The sequence below is a fragment of the Ictidomys tridecemlineatus genome, chromosome 12, assembly GCF_052094955.1.
Source record: "Ictidomys tridecemlineatus isolate mIctTri1 chromosome 12, mIctTri1.hap1, whole genome shotgun sequence".
NCBI classification, from domain to species: domain Eukaryota; kingdom Metazoa; phylum Chordata; class Mammalia; order Rodentia; family Sciuridae; genus Ictidomys; species Ictidomys tridecemlineatus.
The window spans coordinates 58,271,906-58,295,244 of NC_135488.1; the positions used below are offsets into that span (position 1 = coordinate 58,271,906).

A 23,339-nucleotide genomic window follows, 5' to 3' on the forward strand; every position below is an offset into this window, starting at 1 on the left:
TTACAGGGAATTAAGTATATAGATTCTTGGGACCTATCCCCAATGTATATTGAGTTAGAATTTTCCATAGTGAGACCCAGACATTTCTTCTTTTTAAAGCTTCCCAGGTGAATCTGATGATCAGCCGGTTTTGAAACTAATAATCACAAAGCATTTGTGAACAATTGAGGGATACATGCCATATTGTCCTAAATTAGACCTTACTGGAATCTTCCCAAATCTTCAGATTCCTGGGTGGGATGAGTTATTTCTACTCCCTGGTTCAGCCAACCTAAGGCCTCAGGTTCTCACCAGACAGGCCCTTCATTTCACGTGTTGTTGGACTGTGATCCTTGGTATAAAATGTCTCTGATGCCCATGGACCAAGCTAACCTGGCAGTTCTTAGTGTTATTTGCCAACTATCTACAAATATCTACTTCCTTCGGGAAGTATTTTAGAAGATGGCGTTGTTATCCTAAGACATCACCACTCTATGTGTATTATTGTTTCTGAAGTCCTTCCAGTGACTACAGCTATCTTCTTGGCACATGGTAGAACTGCATTTTCTGGACCCTTGTGAAGGAGGGGAGAGAGAGACCATATAAATAGCTCTAGTCAATGAACAGAAGGGATATGTGTCATTTCTGGGCCAGAATATTTTATTATGAATGCACAACCCTCCAGAATTCTCTTTCTTCCCATCTGCATTATGACTAGAATTATTCTGGATGGTGAGATGTGGGTTCCTGAGCCACTCCAAAGTCTAGGCACTCTTTGCTGACCTACATTGGATGTGTGGTGTCAGCAATAAAGGGATGGTTATTGTTTGAAGACACTGAGATTTGGGGGATGTTTGTTATTGTAGCACAGTCTAGTGTAGAATGACTGATGTAGTCAGAGGTTGTAGGCTTCACTCTGAAGCCTCCTTTCTCTTCTTTATCTTCTGGGTTTAGGGCATTCCCCTTTACCAATTTGAATTTTTATTTTTTTTCTACTTCAGTGACTTGCTAACCACAGAGTTCTGTCTCCATTCTTGCATGAACAAACACTTTCCCCTCCAGTAAGTTTATTAGGGGCCTGTCAGTATTTTCAGAACAACCAGTAAGGAGGAGAACATGATGTTATCAGTTGAATGATAATAGCCTTTGTTTGCCTATCACATGGGACTCTGATAATTTTGAAGCCAGGGCATAATCTAACAAAGAAAATTCTACTTAACAACATTTAAAACACTGAAAAGGCTGTCTTTTAAGGTACATTTCACAATTTTTCAGAAAAGCCAGTGGTATGAGATAATCTCTCTGTCCATGAATGAGCATGGTTTTCCTACACTAAGTAAAGGTGTGATACACATTCATATGCTACGTAATAATATTTCATTAAAAACCAGACTGCATTGGCCGGAGAAGTAGCTCAGTGATAGAGTACTTGTCTAACATGAGCAAGGCCCTGGATTCAATTTCCAGTACTGAAAAAAGAAAGAAAGAAAAGAAAAGTTAACATATACAATGATGGTCCCATAATATTATAATGGAGCTGAAAATTTTCTGCCTAAAAATAAAATCTTATTGACTGTCAGTCATACAAAGTACAGAATATACAATTATAGATAGTATGTAATACTTGATAATAATAAACAACCATGTTAATGGTTTATGTATTTACTGTACTTTTTATTGCTATTTTAGATTGTACTCCTTCTGCTTATTTAAAAAAAAAAAGTTAACTGCAAAACAGCTCCTTGCATTTCCCTGAGGAAGTATCACAAGAAATCACCACTCTATGTGTGTTATTGTCCCTGAAGTCCTTCCAGTGAGACAAGAAGTAGAAGTAGAGAACAGTGACATTGATGATTCTGATGTCATGTAGGCCTAGACTAATGTGTGTTTGTGCCTTAGTTTTTAACAACAACAACAACAACAAAAGGTTAAAAATAAGGTATACCGTATAGCCTAGGTGTGTAGCATGCTACTCTATCTAGGTTTGTGTAATTACACTCAATGATATTTACACAATGACAAAATTGCCTGACACCATTTCTCAGAACATATCCCCATCGATAAGTAATAAATGCATGAAAAAGTCAGTGGTGTGTGATAATCTGTCTGTGGAATGAATGTGGTTTTCCTTCACTATACCTATGTGTGTGTGTGTGTGTGTGTGTGTGTGTGTGTGTGTGTGTGTACATATGTATGTGTATATGTATGTACACACATATGTGTATATATATATATATTTACATATTTATATTTTTAGATATAGTTTTCCTCTCATATTTTAGTAGAGATTTGATCCTTCTGGTAATGAAAGGGGAGGCACTTCCTTGCCTCCTAAGCCAGCATGCTGGGCTGCACCTCTGCAGCTGTAACTTGTCACTGATTATTATTCTTTTCCTCGAGGGGAGAACATAAACTGAGTGGCTGCTTTCTTTCATCTGTTTTTTTTGCAAAAAGAGTCATCAGTGTTTCCTGTGCTGGTATCCTGGGTGGTGAGTTTTCTTTATTCATTTAGCAGATAATTAGATTCCCCACTAGATCAATAGCTTAATTTGGTTTCAGAATTTAAAAGATTTTACCTTTTGTACAAGTAATGTGTATATATTTTGATTATAAATAATTCACATATTGCAAATAATGCCAAAATCATTCTCATCTCCAGGGTAAATTGTTATTATCAATTACATGTGTATCCCTTCAAAAATTTATGTACATATATATATTCTTCTAAAATTATATATATATTTTAATATATGGAGTTTATTATGTGAATCATTCTGGAAAAATGCTTTCTTTACTTAATAACATACCTTAGGAAACTTTCTATATCATTATTTTTTCTGTTTATTTTATGTAATATGAATATGCCATAGAATTTAATAATTTCCCTGTGAATAGACATTATGGTTATTTCTTTCTTTTATTTTTTTGTACTGGGGATTGAACTCAGGGACACTCAACCACTGAGCCACATCCCCAGTCCTACTTTATATTTTATTTAGAGACAGGATCTCACTGAGTTGCTTAGCATCTTGCCATTGCTGAGGCTGGCTTTGAACTGGAGATCCTCCTGCCTCAGCCTCTCCAACCGCTGGTATTACAGGCATGCCCCACTGTATCAGGTGACATTATGGTTATTTCTAAGATTTTTGTAATTGAAAAAAAACATGCCCAAAATATCTTTACATATGTCATTATTTTATAGAATTAATACAGGAAAATGGAATGGCTTTGTCAAGAATCTGAAACTTTTAAAGATACTCTCCAATCTCCCTCCAAAGTGGCTGAGACCATTGCCCCTTATTGTGCCATCATTTTATATTAAGAAGAGTTTATCTCAAAGGCAAAAATGTTTCATTTAAATTTTCACTTTTCCAATTAGTATAGATCTTAAGCTATTTGTTTTTCATTTTTATTTATTTATTATCATTATTATTGTTATTTATAATGCTGGAGATTGAACCCAGGAATGCTCTACCACTGAGCTAGATCTCCACCCTTTTTATTTTTTAATTTGAGACAGGTCTTGCTAAGTCGCTGATGATGGCCTCAAACTTTCAATCCTCCTGCCTCAGCATCCCAAGTGGCTGGAATTACCAGTGTGCACCACCAGGCCAGCTAAACTGTTTATCTTCTGTACATTACTGCTTTAAAATCTTCTTTCATTTTCTTCTTGTTTAAAAAATATTTTTTAGTTGTTGATGGGCCTTTATTTTATTTGCTTATTTATATGTGGTGCTAGGAATCGAATTTGGTGCCTCACACGTATGAGGCAAGCACTCTACTGCTGAGCTACAACTCCAGCCCTTCTTCCATTTTCTTATTGCATTGTTTGCTCTCCTCCTCTTTCTTTTCCTCCTCCTTCCTCCTCTTCCTTTCCTTTCTTTCATGTAACAGGTATTTATTTCATTAATTTTGGAGGCTCAAGATCAGGTTTCCAGCATGGTTGGATTCTGGTGAGGGCCTTCCTCCTGGCTTGTAGATGGCTGCTTTCTCATTTTCTCACTGTCTTCTCATTGGAGTTCTTTACATATTCATCATAACTATTTTCTCTGAGTATCTCTCTCTCTCTCTCTCTCTCTCTCTCTCTCTCTCTCTCTCTCTCTCTCTCTCTCTCTCAGCACTGGAGATTGAATCCAGGTTTTCACCGGTGCTAGGTAAGTGCTCTGCCACTATGTTACATGTCCAGCCCTGATAATATCTCTTTCAACTTTGTTTCATGGTTGTTTTTTCTGCTTTGCCTCAATACTTTTGTTTCCCATTAGTAAGATTCTTCTGTTCTTTGAGCTTAGGAGTTTAAGCTTTGTAATGGTATTAGCTTTCCTGAACCATTTCATGATTTGTGATTGTGAGTGAGGCTTTTTGTTTTTCCTTCTTAACTGCTATACCTACATTACCGGCTTGCAAGCATGCGTAGACTACGGTAACAGGCAGGAGAGAGAGACATTCCATGCTCCAGAGCTTGTACTACAGTGTGCATAGTGAGGCCAGCTATATTACTTAGTTAGATTCTTAGGCATGAGGACTACTCATATTTGCAGGAGGTGGTCAGTAGCCCAAGGGCAACAGTCTGCTCTCTGTTCAAGTAGACAAACTCATTGCCATATCTAAGTATAGACAGCTTTGTTGCTTGGTGCCTGATCAAAGTGGTGAGAGTAGAAGGGTGGAAAGATGGGAAGGAGGAGATGGATTTTATTATGGGACCTTGAATAGTAAACCTGTTAGTGATTTTGGGGTCCCTGGCTCATACAGACTCTCTCCCCAGAGACTGTGCCCTGATTTTGCTTCACATTTTGTAGGTGTCTTTTCCTGTACGCATTGTGTTGTGGTGTTCTTCTTTAGTTTAAACCTATCCATGTCAATGTTTTAATGATTTTTCCTGAATTCTGGTCCACTGAGGGTACATTTTCCAGAATAAGCTATCCTTTCTGAGAATTTGGAGTGATGTGGCAGGTTCCATGTATGATGTCAGCCATTTACAAAAAAAAAAAAATTGTTTTTTGGTTCTGGATATTGAACCCAGGGCTTCTTTAGAGCTAGACAATACTTTACCATTGAGCTACAACCTTAGCCAGTCATCTTGCACCTAATCTTTTTTTTTTTTTTGCTTGCACCTAATCTTACCTAATTTATATTGCACTCTTCACTCTGATCCTTCCAAAATGTTAAATGTTCTTCTGAGCAAGAAAGAGCAAAAAGCAATTGGAAGGTTTGTCTCATTAATGTCAAAATTCTCATCTAGGCATAGTTTTGTTGCACTGATTATTTAATTAAGCTAAAATAGGTAAGTATAAGGAAGAAACTGGACAAGGTAAAAAATAAAATCTATCTTCAAATTAATCTCTGGCAGCAGTATTGTCTACTGGAATTTCCCCGAAGGCCCTATCCTGACTTATGAGCCACAGATGTCAATTGTGTTTGAATATAATTTACATATTTATATCCAAGTTGATTTTCAAGTCACAACACTTCTACAGCTACCACTCACTATTGAATCCTCTGGGAACAAAACTGTCCTCTAACAAACCTGGCTGAGCTAAGTGGAAACAAACAGATTATAAATCACACAGAGCGGCCTTGGCTTGTGGCTTGTGGCTCAGGGGCAATATTTTTCTAAGTTGCTCATGCCCATGACAAATATGTGCCCTTGCAACTTCTTGACTAGGCCTTGCTGCAGGTGGGCAGGGGAATTCCTGCTAATGAACTTGGGCCTTGGCAAGTAACCTTTAATTTCTCCTTTCTCTTTTACCTACTTCAAGGAGTCCAGCCTCTCTGTTTTCTGATCCCATCTGTGTGAATGGGAAAGGATCAAAAAGATCAACTTGATATCTCAGTGAGTGAGTTTCAACTACTGTGTTATTTGATCCTGGGGGTTATACCTGCTGGGCTTTGCACTCCACCCCAGTAACATACACTACATAAGAAAAGCTTGGTTCACCTGCTCAAGATGAGCAACTGCAATGAAAAGAACTGACATTTACATTTACATCAACAGAGAAGATGGGTGACCCCAGCTTCCATTAATCTTCTGTCCACAAATTTTCTCCTGTGCATGTTAGGTAACATTTTCCTATGCAATCAGACAGAAAACATGAGCAGAGCTGGCTTTCCGTCACCATCACCAGAATGAGGGACACTATAATAACTTGAAATAGAAAAGAAAGAAGTCAAAGGAAGTTGTTGAACTTTGTTCTCAGGTCAAGGCTTTTAGGAAATGAACATACCTTTGGAGAACTCATTTATCAGGTTCTTGATGACTCAGAGAGTCATATCTTTAATGAGGTGACAAGACATTTGAACCCACTAACCTTGAAACTATTGGAAGGAAAGTCAAGAGGACCTCTAATTTATTGACAAATGTGGAGATATTCAAATTCAAATTGGGCATATTTTTCTTTATGGAACTTCTCCTAGTTCACTGTGAATACAGATTTGTGGAAATTTTAGGTATTTGGTAGAAATGAAGTCATATTCTTTTTTACATCAGAAAAGAGTCCTCTTTTTTTTTTTTTTTTTAAATGTGTCTGAATCATTCTTTTAAACTTCAAAAGCTGCTGTAGGATGGAAATCACAGAATATTCAAAACGGCCAAAGAGTATCACTAACAGTGTGGATGTTTGGGTTAAAAGTGTATTGTATCCACCAGGAAGAAGTCACAATTCTGGAGTTTGGGGACAAGGATCTGCATATCCTAGACTAAACCGTGAGTGTATGCCATAGTTTTGATAATAACTTTAGCTTATTGATATGAATTCCGTAACTAAAAGGACCAAAGTTGAACCAAGACTAGTACTAGGCCTGTAAATGTTTTGTAAAAGCAACAGTTAGTGAAATGTGTTTTGATTTGCTTTGGTATTGGAGCTAAAAAAAAAAAAATTCTATATTGTTCATGAACAAACACTAAAACTTAATATACAGTGTACACACATATGTAGTCCATGACTGGAAAAAACGACATGCCCTGCTTAATGAAGTGCTTTGGAATGTTTCTGACTCTTGGCTGCGCTCTGTCACAGGATCAGGATTCCTAAATGCCAAGGACTGTCTTGCAAGATGGGCACCAGTGTTGCTGTCATTTGGCCAAACCAGAGCTCACCAATCCCCAGGCTACATGGGATGGTTCTCTCTCTGTCACCTGTGTGCAGGAGGTTTTTCGTCCACATTCTGTAAGGAACCCTCCTGAGGAAGGAATTCCAAGCACAGGCTCTTTGATAACTGTACACTGACATTTCGTGTTCTGTGTTTTGCCTGTGGCATGACAGCTTTGACTTGAATTTTTCTCTCCTCTGTACTTGACGGTTGCATAAAGCATTTTTGGGTAATGAGACTTAAAATCTTTGCTCTGGATAAATGCCATCCTTAACTGTATGCTTTTCAGCTTGGATTATTGCCACACCTATTTTATGGACATTTGTCTGCACCACAATGCAATTTGGGTTTATTGTCCAAGGTCAGGGACAAATTCTAACCCCTCCCCCACTGGTTTTGTTTTCTGTACTTGTGTACAGTACACTCGTCTCCAGCTGAGATGTCTTTGGCACACTCTTGTCTTGCTGGCCTTCTTGCCTCCAAGCCACTGCTTAGAAGCACAAAGACAGTTTCTTTCAAGCTCTAATGGATTTAGCCATAGTCCATATTCGTTAAAAAAAAAAAAATCCTTATGAGTTCTTGGATGTTATGCAATCTTTTGATTTTCATTCTCAGTCTTTTAACAACCTATAGTCAGTCAAAGCCTAGGGGAGAAAAGAAGAGATTTTGACCTTTAAACTGTTTATGTAATGAAACTAACTTACATATTTTTATGGATTTTTTAAATTATAAAAGTAATATAAAGCTTATTAGAAAGCAGTAGACATAGAGAAAAAGAAAATCTATAGAAAATGCATATTAGGGCTGTGGATGTGTCTCAGTGGTTAAATGCCTGTGGGTTCAATCTCTGGTTCCAAGAAAAAAAGAAAAGAAAATGCATATTAGTTTCAAATACCACTTTTTCCCCTTAACTTTTTTCTTCATTCACTTATGTAGCATAGCAGCTCAGAATGATATTTAGCTTTTAAATTTCACACTATATTCTAAGTTTTTCATCATGTTAATATTAATTTGTATTAATTTGTAAGTAGGTGCAATAGTTTTGAGACATTTAATCATAGATGTGTTCCATAATTTAACAACTCTTATATTGTTGATCATTTTTAGTTTCCAGATTTTCATTGGTATACATAGTGATATAATGAATCTTTATATATATATATGACTTTAAAATATATTTAAAATTATTATCCTATACTGGTGGTTTGCCATCCAAAACTCCAGAAGTGTCACTAACTTAAAATTCAGATATTTAAGGGAGAAAACCAGAAATACAAATATACATCTTACATAACCATGACACACTTACTAAGACTAAGAAATCAACACTAGTTGCATACATTGACTAAAGCAGACTTTTTTTTCCAAATTTTCCTACTTTATTTTGCTGATGAATTTTTCTGTTCTAGAATGCAATCAAGAATACTATATTACATTTAGGATTCAACTTTTAGAATACAGTGACTAGTAATTGATTCAGAATGATAGCTGAGTGACATGGTTTGGGGATCTTATTTTGCTACCAAAAATGTCTTTCTCTTACTTCAATTCATAGAAGGCAGTCTTGTTGTGGGTGCATTTCTTTCTTTTTTTTTGAACCAGAAATTGAACCCAGGGTGCTTACCCACTGAGCTACATCCCTATCCCTTTTAATATTTTATTTAGAGACAGTCTTTTTTTTGTTGTTGTTGTTGCAGATGGACACAATACCTGCATTTTGCTTATTTATTTATTTTTATGTGATGCTGAGGATTGAACCCAGTGCCTCACACATGTGAGGCAAGCACTCTACCACTGAGCTACAGCCCCAGCCCTAAAGACAGCGTCTTGCTAAGTTCCTTAGAACCTCAATAAGTTGCTGAGGCTGGCTTTGAACTTGTAATTCTACTGCCTCAGCTTCCTGAGATGCTGGGATTACAGGCATGAGCCGCTAAACCCGGCTGTGGGTGCATTCTCGAGTCACAATTTCCCCCTGCTTTTCTCTTTGAGTATTTTAGTGTAATTATCAAGTTCTGCATACATTTCTTTTTCTTTAGTTTCTAAGTCCCCTGAGTTTTCTCTCTATGACCTGGTTGCTCATGTGATCTGGCTCTTCGTGTGATGTTTGGCGGACCATAACAATTCTGATTTCTTGCTGGTGGTTGTTGCTAGAACTGGACACCACACTCCTGAAGTCTCACCGACACAGAGCACATTAGAATTTCCACTACCTCGTCCACATCTGGCTTCCATCTTCAACACTTGGCTTTGAGACGCGGTCGTCCTGACTCTAGTAACCCTTGAGCAGCTGTATGTCTCTTTACTTGCATGAATGCTTATTTGAATAAAATTCCTTAATCTACTCTGTCTTAACCCATGCATTCTCCAAGGGAAGGAGTAGGGAAAAAATCTTGGACATTACAATGGTTTGTGGCTCTCCCAGGCTCAGTCTTACCCAATAAAACCTTAGTCCTGAGAGAAATTGAATATTTTAATTTTTAATTAAATACTTTATTTCTTGAGGGGAAATTACATCTAATTAAAATTTTATCCATAAGGGAGGTGATAATGAAAGTTATATAGTTATTATCTTCAATAAAATACAGATGGTTCTGATCTGACAAGATAATTTTAATTTTATGGGGATTTAAATGTGTATATCACTATGAATTGATACAACAATAATTATATTAAACAGGCAGTACCTTGGTCACAAACACTTTGGTCACTCTCAAGATTGACATAGTTAATAGTTCAGTATGATTATTCAGAATTAAAGATTTTTCCTCATAGACACCATGATATTATTTACATATATGATATAATGAAAGAATCTGCCAAATGCTTCAATTAAATACAGACAGATTAGGATGAAAGGTATTTGCCTCATTTATTTTTTTATCAAATTTCATAACCAAATAAAAATACAAATAAACTTATTCAGGAACAATCATTAACAAATCTTTCCCAATCTCTAACGAGCATTGAATAATGCTTATAAATCATCACTATTATCTTTTATTGAGCGACCGGTATGTACAGATTCAACGCCAAATTCCTTTCATTCAATTATCCCTTTTAATCTTTTTTTTTTTTTTTTGGGTAGTGCTGGGGATTGAACATAAGGTTGTGTGCATGCTAGCAAGCACTCTACCAACTGAGCTATATCCCCAGCCCATCCCTTTTGATCTTCATAAAAAAATCATATGAAATAGTCTTAATATCTACATTTTACATTGGAAACTGAGGCTCAAAGAAGTTAAATAAATTGTCAGGATTATTCTTGTCTGAGACGGTGACACTGTCCTTTAAAACCAGCCTACTAAAAAAGTCCATGTGCTTAATCACTACAAACCCTATCTCTCACTTATTTCAATTTTCATCTTCACTAATACATTCTAGACTGCATCTGCTTGAACTCCTAGGATCCACTTTCATTATTTTTCTGGAGAATTACTGATTATTTTCTGCACATTCTTTCAGCCAACTGGCATGGCACAGATTTGGGCATGGAGAATTAATGTCACTTAATTGGTATTAGTTACCACTGCCACCACCATTAGAGTTAGAATTTAGTATAGAAAGAGTTTGAAAACAATCCAGATTACATAATGAAGTCCCTTGGGGCTGAGCATTTGCTAGAATTTAAAAAAAAAAAAAAAAACCTCTTCTATGGATCCTGAGCCTAAAGGAATTCAGCCAGTTTCAGCCAATTTCAGAGTTAGCATGGCCGAAAATTTTATGAAGCACTTAACTCTCCCTTGTATGCCCTGTTGAGGTTTTCTGAAGTACTGTACTTGGGTTCACCTGACATGTCTATGAAGAAGGCTCTGGAGGCAAGAAGATTCCTAAAAGCAGTTGATAGCATTTACTGTGGCTCTCACAGGATTTGAGGCCCTCTGACCAGCTCAGGGCCACTAACTACACAATGGCTGTTTTCTCTCTGAAAAACTAGGGACTCTGCGTAAGTCCAACCTCAGTATTTGGTGCTACTCTTTTTGACTCTTAGCATTTCTTTCTTTCTTTCTTTCTTTCTTTCTTTCTTTCTTTCTTTCTTTCTTTCTTTCTTTCTTTCTTTCTCTCTTTCTCTCTTTCTCTCTTTCTCTCTTTCTCTCTTTCTCTCTTTCTCTCTTTCTCTCTTTCTTTTTTTTTTTCAGTACTGAGAATTGAACTCAGGGTACCCTCAATCTCTGAGCTACAATCTCAATCTTTTTTCTTTTTCTGTGTCTGACACAGGGTCTTGAGGCTGGCCTCGACCTTGTGAACATCTGTTTTAGCTCCTGAGTGGCTGGGATTATAGGTATGTGCTACTGTGCCCAGCTGCACGTCTTCAAACATGAGAAAATATTAAATGTTTTGTGGGATTCCCATATTCTCATAGAAAGGGTAGTAATGATTTGGGAAAGAAAGCAAAGGAACTACAGAGAACAAAGGTCAATGTACACATTGTATAATGGTCTTCATCTGTTCGGGGCATTATAACAAAGCATCATAGAAATTGGTAGCTTATAAAAAACAGAAACTTATTTCTCACAGTTTGGGGGTTGGGGAGTTCAAAATTAAGGTACTGGCAGATTTATTGTCTTGTGAAAGTCCTCTTCCTAGTTCTCACCATGTCCCCATGTAGTGAAAGGGATAGGAGGATCTCTTGAGTGTTTTTTATTTTTGTTGTTTTTGTTTTGCAATATTAGGGATGAAACCATTATGTACTCTACCACTGAACTACATCAACAGCCCCCCGCCCCCACCATGCCCCAGTCACCCTTTTTGAGATAAGCTTTCACTAAATTGCTGAGGCTGGCTTTGGACTTGTGGTCTTCCTGCCTCAGCCTCTTGAGTTGCTGGAATAACAGGTATGTGTGGCACCACCCAGATTGGAGGGTCTTTTATAAGAGCACTGTGTTAGTAAACTTGCCAACATTGTGAAGAAATACCAGAGTTAACCAATGTAAAAGGAGGAAAAGCTTATTTGGGCTCAGAATTTTGGAGGTTTCATTCCAAGGTAGTTTGACTCTGTTGCTTTGGGCCTGCAGTAGCACAGTACATCATGGCAGGAGCACTTGATGGAGAAAGGCTGTTCATGTCATGGGGCTGGGAAGCAAAGAGAGAGAGAGATGAAGGGGCCAGACTCCAAATATACCCTTCAAGGGTACACCCCTAGTGACCTCACTTCCTCCCACTAGGTCCTGTGTCCTAAATGTTCCAAGACCTCCCAATAGCACCATGGATGGGAGACCAAGCCTTCAACACATGGGCTTCTGGGGGACCCACCAGACCCAATCTACAGGTGGCACTAATCTTATTCCTGAGAGCTCAGCCCTTACCTAATTTCCTCCCAAAGTTTGCAACTCCAAATACCTCACATTGGGGGTTAGGCTTTGGTATGTGACTTTGGGGACAAAATAAACATTCAGTCTACAACACCAACTCTTAAGAATTAGTAAATGACAACATTTTATCACGCTTGCTTTTTCATTTTTTTTTCCCTTTTGGTACCAGGGATTGAACCCAGGGGTGCTTAACCACTGAGCCACATCTCCAGTGCCTTTTTAAATTTTTATTTAGAGGGCTGGGGATGTGGCTCAAGCGGTAGCGCACTCACCTGGCATGCGTGTGGCTCGGGTTCGATCCTCAGCACCACATACAAACAAAGATGTTGTGTCCACCGAGAACTAAAAAAAAAATATATTAAAAAAAATTTTCTCTCTCTCTCTCTCTCTTAAAAAAAATTATTTAGAGACAGGCTGTTACTGAATTCCTTAGGGCCTCACTAAGTTGCTGAGACTGGCTTTGAACTTGCAATTCTCCTTCCTCAGCCTCCTGAGCTGCTGGGATTACAGGTGTGTGCTACCATTCCTGGCTTCATATTTTTCTTTAAGAAGAACTACAATAAAGCTGAGTTTTGTTTTGCTCATCTCCCAATTCCATTCACCTCCTTCTTTTCCTGATAGCAAGAATGATCATGAATTTGTCATGTCAAGGTATAAATACACATATACTATATGTGTAAAACAATACTAAATTGTTTTTTGTAAAATTATATAAATGGTATCCTATGGTACACATATATATGTTTCATGTTTTTGTAACTTTTCATACCCACCCAACATTTCATTGATGACATTCATTTTTGTTGTTATGCAAAAATACAATTCAGTCATTTAAATTATTATGGTATTCTATCATACCTACATAGCAATATTTATCTGCTTTCTTTAGGATTTGCATTTGGGATATCTTCAATGTTATGATTCCAAACAGAGCTGAAATGAACATTGCTCTGCTTTCTAATGTACAGTGCAGGACTTCCTCTGAAGCATTAACCTGGGCTTGGAATTTCTGACTTGCCAACTTCCAGGTTCCAATTATTATGAATGAGTCTCCAAGGTGATGAGCCAATCATGCTTCTATTGGCAGTGTTTGACAATTCCTGTTTTCCCCCATCCTGGCCAACAGAAATATGTCAGACTTTCAGCTTTGTCTTGTTGAGAAATGTTAAATGAAAGCTGTGTTATTTTCCACTTTGTTTTGCTGTTACTAGTATTTTCTTATGCTAATAATCCATTTATGTACTGTGCACATAAAGAAGAAAAACTGCTCGACCCCTCTATTTTTTTTATTGCATTGATTTTTTTCTTATTTTGTGGAATGAAGTATTTTCTGCATATAAATCCTTTATTGTTTAAATATGTTGAAACTGTTTTCTTTAATCCTTTTAAAAAACACAAAGGTTTTAAATAGTGGCCTTTGTTATACAGAATTTTAGTTTTGATATAGACAAACTAATTAAGTATTATAATGTCTTGTTTAGGAGTCACTTCCTTTTCCAAAGTCATATAGATACTTATTTAAAAAAAATGACTTAGCTGGGTGCAATAGTGAACACCAGTTATCCCAGGAACTCAGGAGGCTGAGACAGGAGGATGGCAAGTTTGAGGGCAGTCTTAGCAATTTAGGGAGATCCCACGTCAAAGTGAAAAACAGAAAAGTGTTGGGAGACAAATCTCAGTAGTAGAGCACCCATGGATTCAAATTTCAGTACTCTAAAAGCAAATAAAAATTTGAAAAATTAGCTGGCCACAGTGTCACACCCCTGAAATCCCAATAACTCAGGAAACTGAGGCAGGAGAAATACAAGTTTGAGGCCAGCCTCAGCAACAAAGCAACTCAAAATAAAAAAAAATAATATAAAGGGCTAGGGGTGTGGCTCAGTGGTAAAGTGCTTCTGGGTTCAATCCTCAGTATCTCCCCCCCCCAATAAAAAAGATTAAATTCTAAAATTAAAATATTTCTTTAAAATGGAGTGAGAGGATGATCCAGAGGTATTTTTTATCTGTGGGAACTTGCATATGGGAATCAAGTAGCCTTAGTTCCATTTATTAAATATTCTGTCTTTCTCCCAATAATTTATATTGTCTTATCTGCTTCATACCAACGACTCTTCCATACTTGAGCTGTATTTGGGTTCTTCATGCCATCCATCTGTTCATCCGTCTTTGGGTTGTTGCTGTCGTACTTGCTTACTATCTTACTATCTTACTTTATAGTAAGACTGTATCACTTTTACTTCAAATTCCTTGTTTTAGTTCTTTTTCAGAATTGTCTTGACTACAACTTTAGTTTTCCCTTAAGCAACTTAAATCTATTTGTCTACTTAAAAAAAAATGCCTCTTGGAATTTTGATTAGAATAACATAGAATGTATAGGTTAATTTGATAAGAATATTGTGCCAAATATCTTCCACTTCCTCCTTCAAACTCTCCTTATCTATTTTAATCTCTTCTCTGGACAACGGACCTTCACTCAGTTATTTTTCTACACCTCAGTTTCCTGATCTATAACATGAAGAGTGCCAGAGTACCATCACAGAATTGTTATGAGGAATTCATATACTGAGCACATAGTAAATCCTATGTAATGGGCTATTAAATAAGTGAATACAGTATCTAATGGGCTCAAAATGATATCTATTAAAAGTACAAGGAATTGGGCTGGGTGAGGGGGCATATGCCTATAATCCCAACAGCTCAGGAGGCTGAGGCAGGAGGATTGCAAGTTCAGAGCCAACCTCAGAAGTTTAGTAAGGACTTAAGTAACTTAGTGAAACCCTGTCTCAATTAAAAAAAAAAAAGAGCTGGAGATGTGGCTTAGTGATTACATACCCCTTGGTTAAAGTACAAAAAAAAAAAAAGCACAAGGAATTGTGAAACAAAATATTTTATTTTTTATTTTATTTTATTTTGATTTTTTTGAGTCCCAGCAGCTTATTTAATCTCTACAGCTGGGGCCAAGGGGTCAGAGTGGTTTGACCAATACCCCCCCTCCCATGACTAGACCTTGGGGGCATAGAAAAACAGATTGGTAATCAACAGGAAAGTGGGGAATGAGAGTGTCTTCCCTGCCTGTCAGGGCTGGCTGGCACTGTCCTGATCACAGCTGTCCTGGTCCTGACTCTCCCCATGGTTCTACATGCAGAAGCTGAGCAAATGTAAATGCGTAATCACATTAAAGAGATTTTTTTTTTCAAAACCTATTTAAATTTAATAGTAAATGCTGCATACATTGACAGCTAATTATGTATCCCACTCCTTGCAAGATTCTGGGTACACGCAATTTCAGTTAATCCTTGCTTGAGCAATTTGAGGCCAGATACTTCACTTATCCCATTTGTACAGATAAGGAAAATAGGCCCAGAATGACTCAGTGATTTTCACAAGGCTATGCAATTGTTGAGAGGTGGATGCAGGGTTTGAACTCTGTGCAGTATGACTGAGAAATCATCCTATGAAACTACCAGACTGCTGCCTCTCCCCTGAACCTGAAGGAAGTCTCATGAGATAAAGTCTTTTTTTTTTTTTTAACATTTGAATCAGATGGGGTATAATTTCTCATTTTTCTGAATGTACAGGTTGCAGAATCACATTGATCATACAGTCACAAGGAATTGTGAAACAAAATATTTTAGATGTGAATCCTGAATATGCAAAAAATCTTGACATAGAGAAGAGTATCATAAATATTGGAAATGTCAATATGTTTTCTGAAATTTAAAATACAAATCAATATATGATATAAACTGTGCATTGGAAATTCTTCAGGGATAATTGGTGAGTTGGGATATACGGTAGCATGGTAGGAATCACAGAAAGCTCTAAAAAGCTCTGATGGTTAATTTTAGGTGTCACCTTGGCTGGATTTAAGGAATACTAGAGAACTGGTAAATTGTCACTTCTAGGTGTATCTGTTAGGATGTTTCCAGAGAAGATTGGCATGTGAGTTGGTGGACTGAGTGGGGAAGATCTGCCTTTAATGTGGGTGGGCACTATCCAATCAGCTGCCCTCCAAAAACGAAAACTAGAAAAGGGAAAGAGAATCCTCCCTCCTGCCTGCCCCACTCCCTCCTACAGAAGGCCTTGCATGGAACCTCTCAGCCCCCATAATTCTGGGAGCCAATTCCCTTAATAAATCTTGTCTTATCTGATAGAACAATATATGGATGAGATAAATGCAAGGCAAACAAAAATGTTCCAATACAAATTAAATAGGGAATATAAAGTTAAAAAAAATAAGGAAACAACATACAACAATAACAACAACAAAAAGATAATAAAGCAATCATAACAAAATGTCAGAACTAAAGGAAAACGTGAGTGTTATGACTTCAGAACATACAGAATGTCGAGTAGGATGAAATAAACTCAGAAATAGACATACTAATGGAATCTGTGGAACCTGAAAGAGATTCTTAAAAGTTGATAGAAAATAGAACAATTAGACTGACAAAATATATTTCATTAATAGCTATAGATGCCAGAAGACATAGAATAATGTCTTTGAAGTTAAGAAGGAATATCATCATAAACCTAGAATTCTATGCCCAAATTTTCAACGCAAGGGTGGGGATAAAATAATTTGTGAAATAAAAAAATTTCAAGAGTTCATGTTTTATAGACTCCTTTTTTTTTTTTTTTGGTACCAGAGTTTTAACCCAGGGGCGCAAACCACTGATAACCACATCCTCAGCTCTTTTTAATATTTTACTTAGAGACAGGGTCTTGCTGAGTTGCTTAGAGCCTTGCTAAGTTGTTGAGGCTGGCTTTGAACTAGTGATCATCCTGCCTCAGCCTCCTGAGCCGCTGTGATTTCAGGCTGAGGCCACAGCGCCTGGCTTTTATAGACTCTTGAAAAAAGAATTACTAAAGGATGTACCTTAGTAAGAACAGACATAAATCCACAAGGAAGGAATGGGACGTAAGAAACAAGGAGCAAAATATCAGTAAAATATGTTGGCAAATCTAATGAAACAATTTGGGGAAGGAGTTTTAAAAATGAAACTAATGTAAAAAAAAATGGTAGATTTTAGTGAGGAGATAATACCTGTAAGACCTTTATCTTCTCTAGACTGGGGATGGGTGACAATTACTTGGACAAGGCATAGGGTAGGGACACCCTTTTGATAACAATAGCCCTAACCAATAGTTTCAGCTTTTAGTAGTCTTCTTTCCAGGAGAGAGCACAGATCTAACCTCCTGTCATGTAAAAGGTGCTTCTGTATGCCATCACCCTCCAGGACTTGAAATCCCTAAAGGAACAGAATTCCATCTGCTCATTTCTGGAACCATAGCTTCACAGTTTCAACCCCTGTTCATTACTTTCTCGCTCATGGAAGCGTTTATTTTGTCTGGGATTATGCTGTATCTTATTCATATTTTTTTCTATAGTTTTTTTTTAACTGACTTTGAAGAAGGGAGAATTTCAAGCCAAAATGCAGAGTACAATGCATGTTTCATTTGAGGGAGTTTCATTGAAAACTTCCTCAAATCTGAGCTGGATTACCCAGGCTCAGCTCACCATCACCACCACCTGCTTCCATTGGCTTCCTGCATCACCAAGCAGAGGTCAGGAATGATATTTTCAGAACCTTCTTATCTCTGTGATCCCAGATTAGCATGTCTATGAGAGGTATTTGCCTGAGTGTGGAAAAGCAGAGGAGTGCAAGAGGCCACACTGTCTGAGAGCATTTGCTGGCGGAGGCAGAAGGCAGACGGATACAAGGCTCTTAGCACTTTGGGGTATTTACTCTCATGTGAATGACCCTCTTTGGTACTGCAGGCAGCTGAGATAGCCAACAGTAGCCTCTTGAGAATCTCTTACTCCAGAGCAGCTGGCTAAAGTAGGAGGGTAGGAGTTTCTTAAAGTTTCTGATACTTGAAACAGCTTCTAAGTGAGTGCTACAAAACTTCTTTTGTTGGTGAAGCAGGCTGGGATCCTCACAAATGGCCTCTTTGACCTTTGTTCCCTACCCTTACAGACACATATAAAATAGTCAAATATCCTACTTTCAAGTCTACAATACTTGGAGTAATTTTAAAAACCTCCAAGGTGGTCCCAATGAGGAATGTAGCTCAGTGGTGGAGCATTTGCCTAGCATGTGTGAGGCCCTGTGTTCCCCAATATTTCCCAGATAGAAAAAAAAGAATCCATTTATTGTTTTCTCCTGATGCGTATGACTGTGGGGAGTTCCCTTCCACACACGGGTGGGCCTGTATAACCCAAATGAAGTGGAAGGTTTGGTGTGTGATTTCTGAGGCTATCTTTTAAAAGGCACTGTGGCTTCTGCCTTTTTCAGGATGCTTGCTTTGGGGGAAGCCAGTTGTTAAGCCATAAGAACATTGAGATGGCCCGCAGGAGAGGCACACCCGATAAAGACTGGCAGCTCCCAACAACTAGCACCAATCGCTAGCCATGTGAGTGAGCTACCTTGGAGTGGACCTGCAATTCTAGGCAAGTCTTCAGATGACTTAAGACCCAGCCAACATCTGACTACAACCTCCTGAGAGGCCCTAAGCTAGTTGAGCCTCTCCCAAATTACTGATCCACAGAAACCATGACAGATAATAAATGATTATTGTTATAAACCACTAAATCTGGCAGGCGGGGAGAGGTTGTGCAGAAATGGATGATTAATACATTTTTACATTCACAGATAAATTTTCCCTTCTTATTTGTCCCAAGTTGTTTTATTTATGGACCCATATAGTCACCGAACAGTGAGAATTAAACCCATTGACATTTACTCACCTGGAATTATCTGACAAGCCCAGGCATCGTGGTTTTTCAAGCCGATTGCCAGTTTCCAACTGGAAGAGTTATTTGGATCTCCTATGATTATCAGCATGCCCCTTTCCTTGTTCTTACACAAAGAAGATGGCAGGTTAAAGAGTGGTCAGAATGTACTCGGTTTGATTCCCCTTTGTACTCTTTTTCTGGCTGTATAATCTTGACCAAATTTATAAAACTTTTCTAGAATTTAGTTTTCTTGCCTATTAAATGTGAATAATAGTATCTACCTCACAGGTTTATAAGCAGATTAAGATTTAAAAGTATGTAAAAACTTACAACTTTGTGTCTGGCACATAAGTCATTACTTATTAATGTCTTCTATGATGATTAGGATGATAATAAATACAGAACTTGGCTTTCAGTGCCCTTGACAAATCCTTTCCTGCTTTAAATACTTATTATATTAAATACCACTCCCCAAATTTGTATCAAACAGCAAGGGCCTTTTTATTATCTCTCCCAATTCTGTGAGTTCACCATGATCAGTTGGGTGTTCTGCTTCACATGGTGTCAAATTGGCCTATGTTATCTGGGGACTTGACTGGATTGGGATCTGCAAGACATGGTTACATGTTGCAAGGATTGGTCTGATTACTATCTGTTGACTGGGAGCTCAGTTGGGGGCTGGCATTTGTTTATTTATTTATTTGGTTCCTGGGATTGAACTCAGGAGCACTCAACCCCTGAGCCATACCCTCAATCTTATTTTGTATTTTATTTAGAGACAAGGTCTCCCTGAGTTGCTTAGCACCTTGATTTTGCTGAGGCTGGCTTTGAACCCGTCATCCTCCTACCTCAGCCTCTTGAGCCACTGGAATTACAGCATGTGCCACCGTGCCCGGTGGGGTTTCTCTATGTTGTCCATTCCGGTCTTAAACTCCTGAGCTGGAGTGATCCTCCCACCTTAGCACCCCCAGTATCTGGGACTATAGGCATGCACCACTGCATCTGGCTAGTTCGCATGGGCTTTTGAACAGAGAGTCTAGAGATGTAGCTTTTCTATGTGGCTTGGGTCTCTCACAGCATGGTGACTAGGTTCTAAGAGGCAGCACCTAAACAACAAAAGTCCCAAAAAGTGGGAAGTAAAAGGTACTGATTCCCTTAAAAAGGCTAGATCTGAAACTGGCCTCTCTAGTTTGAGTGTGTCCCCCAAATTCATATACTGGAAACTTAATCTCTAAATTCATATGTTAATGGTATTCAGGGGAGGGGCCTTTACGAAGTAATTGTGAGATTTATGGGACATAGGCTATACTCTCAAGAGTGGGTTAATCCATTCCTGGATTAGTGGATTAATGGGTTATCAGTGGTGTGGCTTTGTTACAAAAGTCAGTTTGTCTCGGTCTTTCACCACCGTGATATATTCTCTGCGCTGTGACCCAGTAGGAAGGCCCTCACCAGATGCTGAGCAGATGTCGTGCCTTGCTCTTGGATTTCCCAGCATGCAGAACCATGAGCTAAATAAACCTCTATTATTTATAAATTATCCAGTCTGTGAAATTCAGTTAAAAACAAAGGAAAACAGAAAATTGGAACTTGGAGTAGACCATTGCAATCAGGGTACCTGAAAATGTAGAAGTGGCTTTGATGGGCAGAGATTGGGAGAGAAAAGGAGGTATGGCCCAGAGACTTATTTGCCAAAGAGATGAGCACAGATAAAGGGGACCAGGTGGCATTTCTTAACCCAATGAGCAAAAGGCCCCCAGGGTATCTTGGAGATCTCTGAAGCTGTCCCTTCCATCACAGGTTCAGAAAATGTTAAGATCTTGGGGACAAAAAGATCTTGCTGCTCTGAACTGCCTTGAGTGTCTGCTCCCCACCCACGTTCCAGCTGTGGCTAAAGTGGACCCAGGTGCAGCTCAACTCACTGCTCTGGAAAGTACAAGCTGTAAACCTTGGCAGGATCACACCACCCCGTGGTTCAAGCAGGTCCATGTGTGGTTCATGCCTCTGCTCCAGAGGGTACAAGCAATGAGCCTTGGCAATGTCCACATGGTGCTAATCCTGCAGGCATGCAGGACACACGGGCTGTGGGGTCACGGCAGCTTCCATTGTGATTTCAAAGGATGTCCTGAACAGTCGGGGGGGGGGGGCAGGCAGAAAACTTCCATAGAGGTGAAGTCATCAGAGACAGCCTCTACTAGGGAAATGCCCATGTGAAAAGAGGGTCCAAGTTGCTGCTGAATGTCCCCACCAGAAAAGTGTTTAATGGAGCCTCACGGGCAGGACAAACTCTGAGTTCCCAGCAGTATAGAGCAACCAGCATGCAATACCAGTGGGGACAGCCGTCATGAGACTCTGAATGGAGAGAGCTGAAGTGTGGGCTGAGCCCAGCACAGCCATAAGGGTGGGACTGCCAAGGCTCTGGGGGCCCTGATCCCCATACCAGTGTGTCCAGGAAGCAGGACACAGAGTCAAGAAAGATTATTCTGGAGCTTTAAGGATTAACATGGTTTCCTCTGTTGGGTTTTGGACTTATGTGGGGCCTGTCACTCCTTTCTTTTTGCTTATTTTTCCTTTCTGGAACTGGAATGTCTATCCCATGTGTTTTGGAAGTAGATAACTTGTTTGATTTTACAGTCTCATGGTTGGAGTGCATTTGCTGCAGGCATACTTTGAGTGGCACTCAGATCTAATTCAGATGAGACTGGACTTTGGAGTTTTAAATTGGTGCTGAAATAAGTTCCAACTTTTGAGACTATTGGCATGGAATGAATGCCTTTTGCATGTGAGGACATTAACTTTGGGGGCCAGGGCTGGAATGCTATGGATTGAGTGTGTCCCCCAAATTTATGTGTTAGGAATATTCATATGTTAAAGGTATTTGGAGGAGGGATCTTAGGGAGGTGACTGGGACACAAGGGCTCTGTTTTGATGAATGGATTAATTTATTAATAGATCAATATATTAATGAATTGTTGGGTTTTCATGGAACTGGTTCTGTACAGAAGCCAGTTTGATTCTGTCTTATCATGTGATACCTTTCGCCATGAATAATTCTTCTTCTTTCTTTTTTAATTGCAACATGGAACATGGAACCTCAAAACATGCTAGACTAGTGTTCTCCAAATAAGCTACATCCCCATTCCTTTAATTTTCACCCCTTTTTTCCTTGCAGTGCAGGGTTGAGGGAGAGCAGAGGGAGGGACACAGATCAAGACAGGGTGAGGGAGCCTTTTAAGTTTTTCTTTTGAGACAGGGTCTCACTAAGTTGTGAGGCTCTCTTGGGACTTGCTGTCCTCCAGCCTCAGTCTCTTGAGTAGTTGGGATTACAGGCATGTGCTACCATTTCTGGTGCCATAACTATTCTTGATAAATGACCCAACCTTTAGTATTTAGTTAAACAAAAGAAAATGGGCTAAGACATTGACATAGTATCACGTCTGCTACATTTTACTTGCCTTGCATGGATTCAAGGGTAGAAGCACACTCTATCTCACAATGAAGAAGGGGTGACAAAAAATGTACCACCCTCTTTAAACCCACCCCATTTCCAATTTCCTTTCTAGAATCTTCCCCCCCGCCCCAAATCCTCTAAGGGGTTTCTATTTAAGTCAGATAAGTCTATAAGCTCTCCCCAAATATACCTAGTTGCTCCTCTTCTCTCTGTCCCAGAGAATGCCCAACCCTCATAAAGCTTTTCCTCAGATGCCCCTGTCCTCTGGGAGATCCCCAAACTGACTGTCAGAACTGGCCATCATCCGTCAAAGTCTCATGTGTAGTTTTATGACATCACAGGGGCCTGTCCTTTGGCCCTTTCCAGGTTTGAATCTTCCTTTTGAACATCATTTCCCATGGAGTGGGTTTTACACTTCGTGGCTTCATGCCTAAGCTTGGTGTAAGTTTTCCCCTTAATCACTGCTTGGTATTCTCTGAGCTGAATGATATGCCGTGGGGGAGGTAGTGGTGGAAGGGCATCGACATTTATTGAACACTTGGGGTCAAGCGTGATGCCAAGTGTTTAGGCCTCCATCATCTCACGTGTTCTTCATGCTCATCCTATAAAATTGGTGATATTATTCCCAGATGACGGATGAGGAAGCCGAGTCCTTAACTTGCCCTGCTGAGAACTACCACTCAGTGGAGAACCGGAATCGAATTCAGGTCTGTCTGAAGTCAAAGCCCTTTCCTTGCATTGCCCTGCCCACAGCTCCCTGGAGATGACACTCTCT

General features: G+C 38.9%; 1 protein-coding gene across 2 annotated transcripts in view; it reads left to right on the forward strand.

The window, feature by feature from the left end:
- Positions 1-6,660: 6,660 nt before the first annotated feature.
- The window catches only part of Eva1a (eva-1 homolog A, regulator of programmed cell death), an 87,588-nt gene continuing 70,909 nt past the window's right edge, over positions 6,661-23,339 (forward strand). Inside the window, exon 1 of one of the 2 annotated variants that reach the window (XM_078028955.1) lies at positions 6,661-6,679. The gene's annotated coding sequence lies outside the window, so the exon portion shown is untranslated. The remainder of the gene's footprint in view (positions 6,680-23,339) is intronic. The other variant, XM_078028952.1, reaches the window with a different exon arrangement.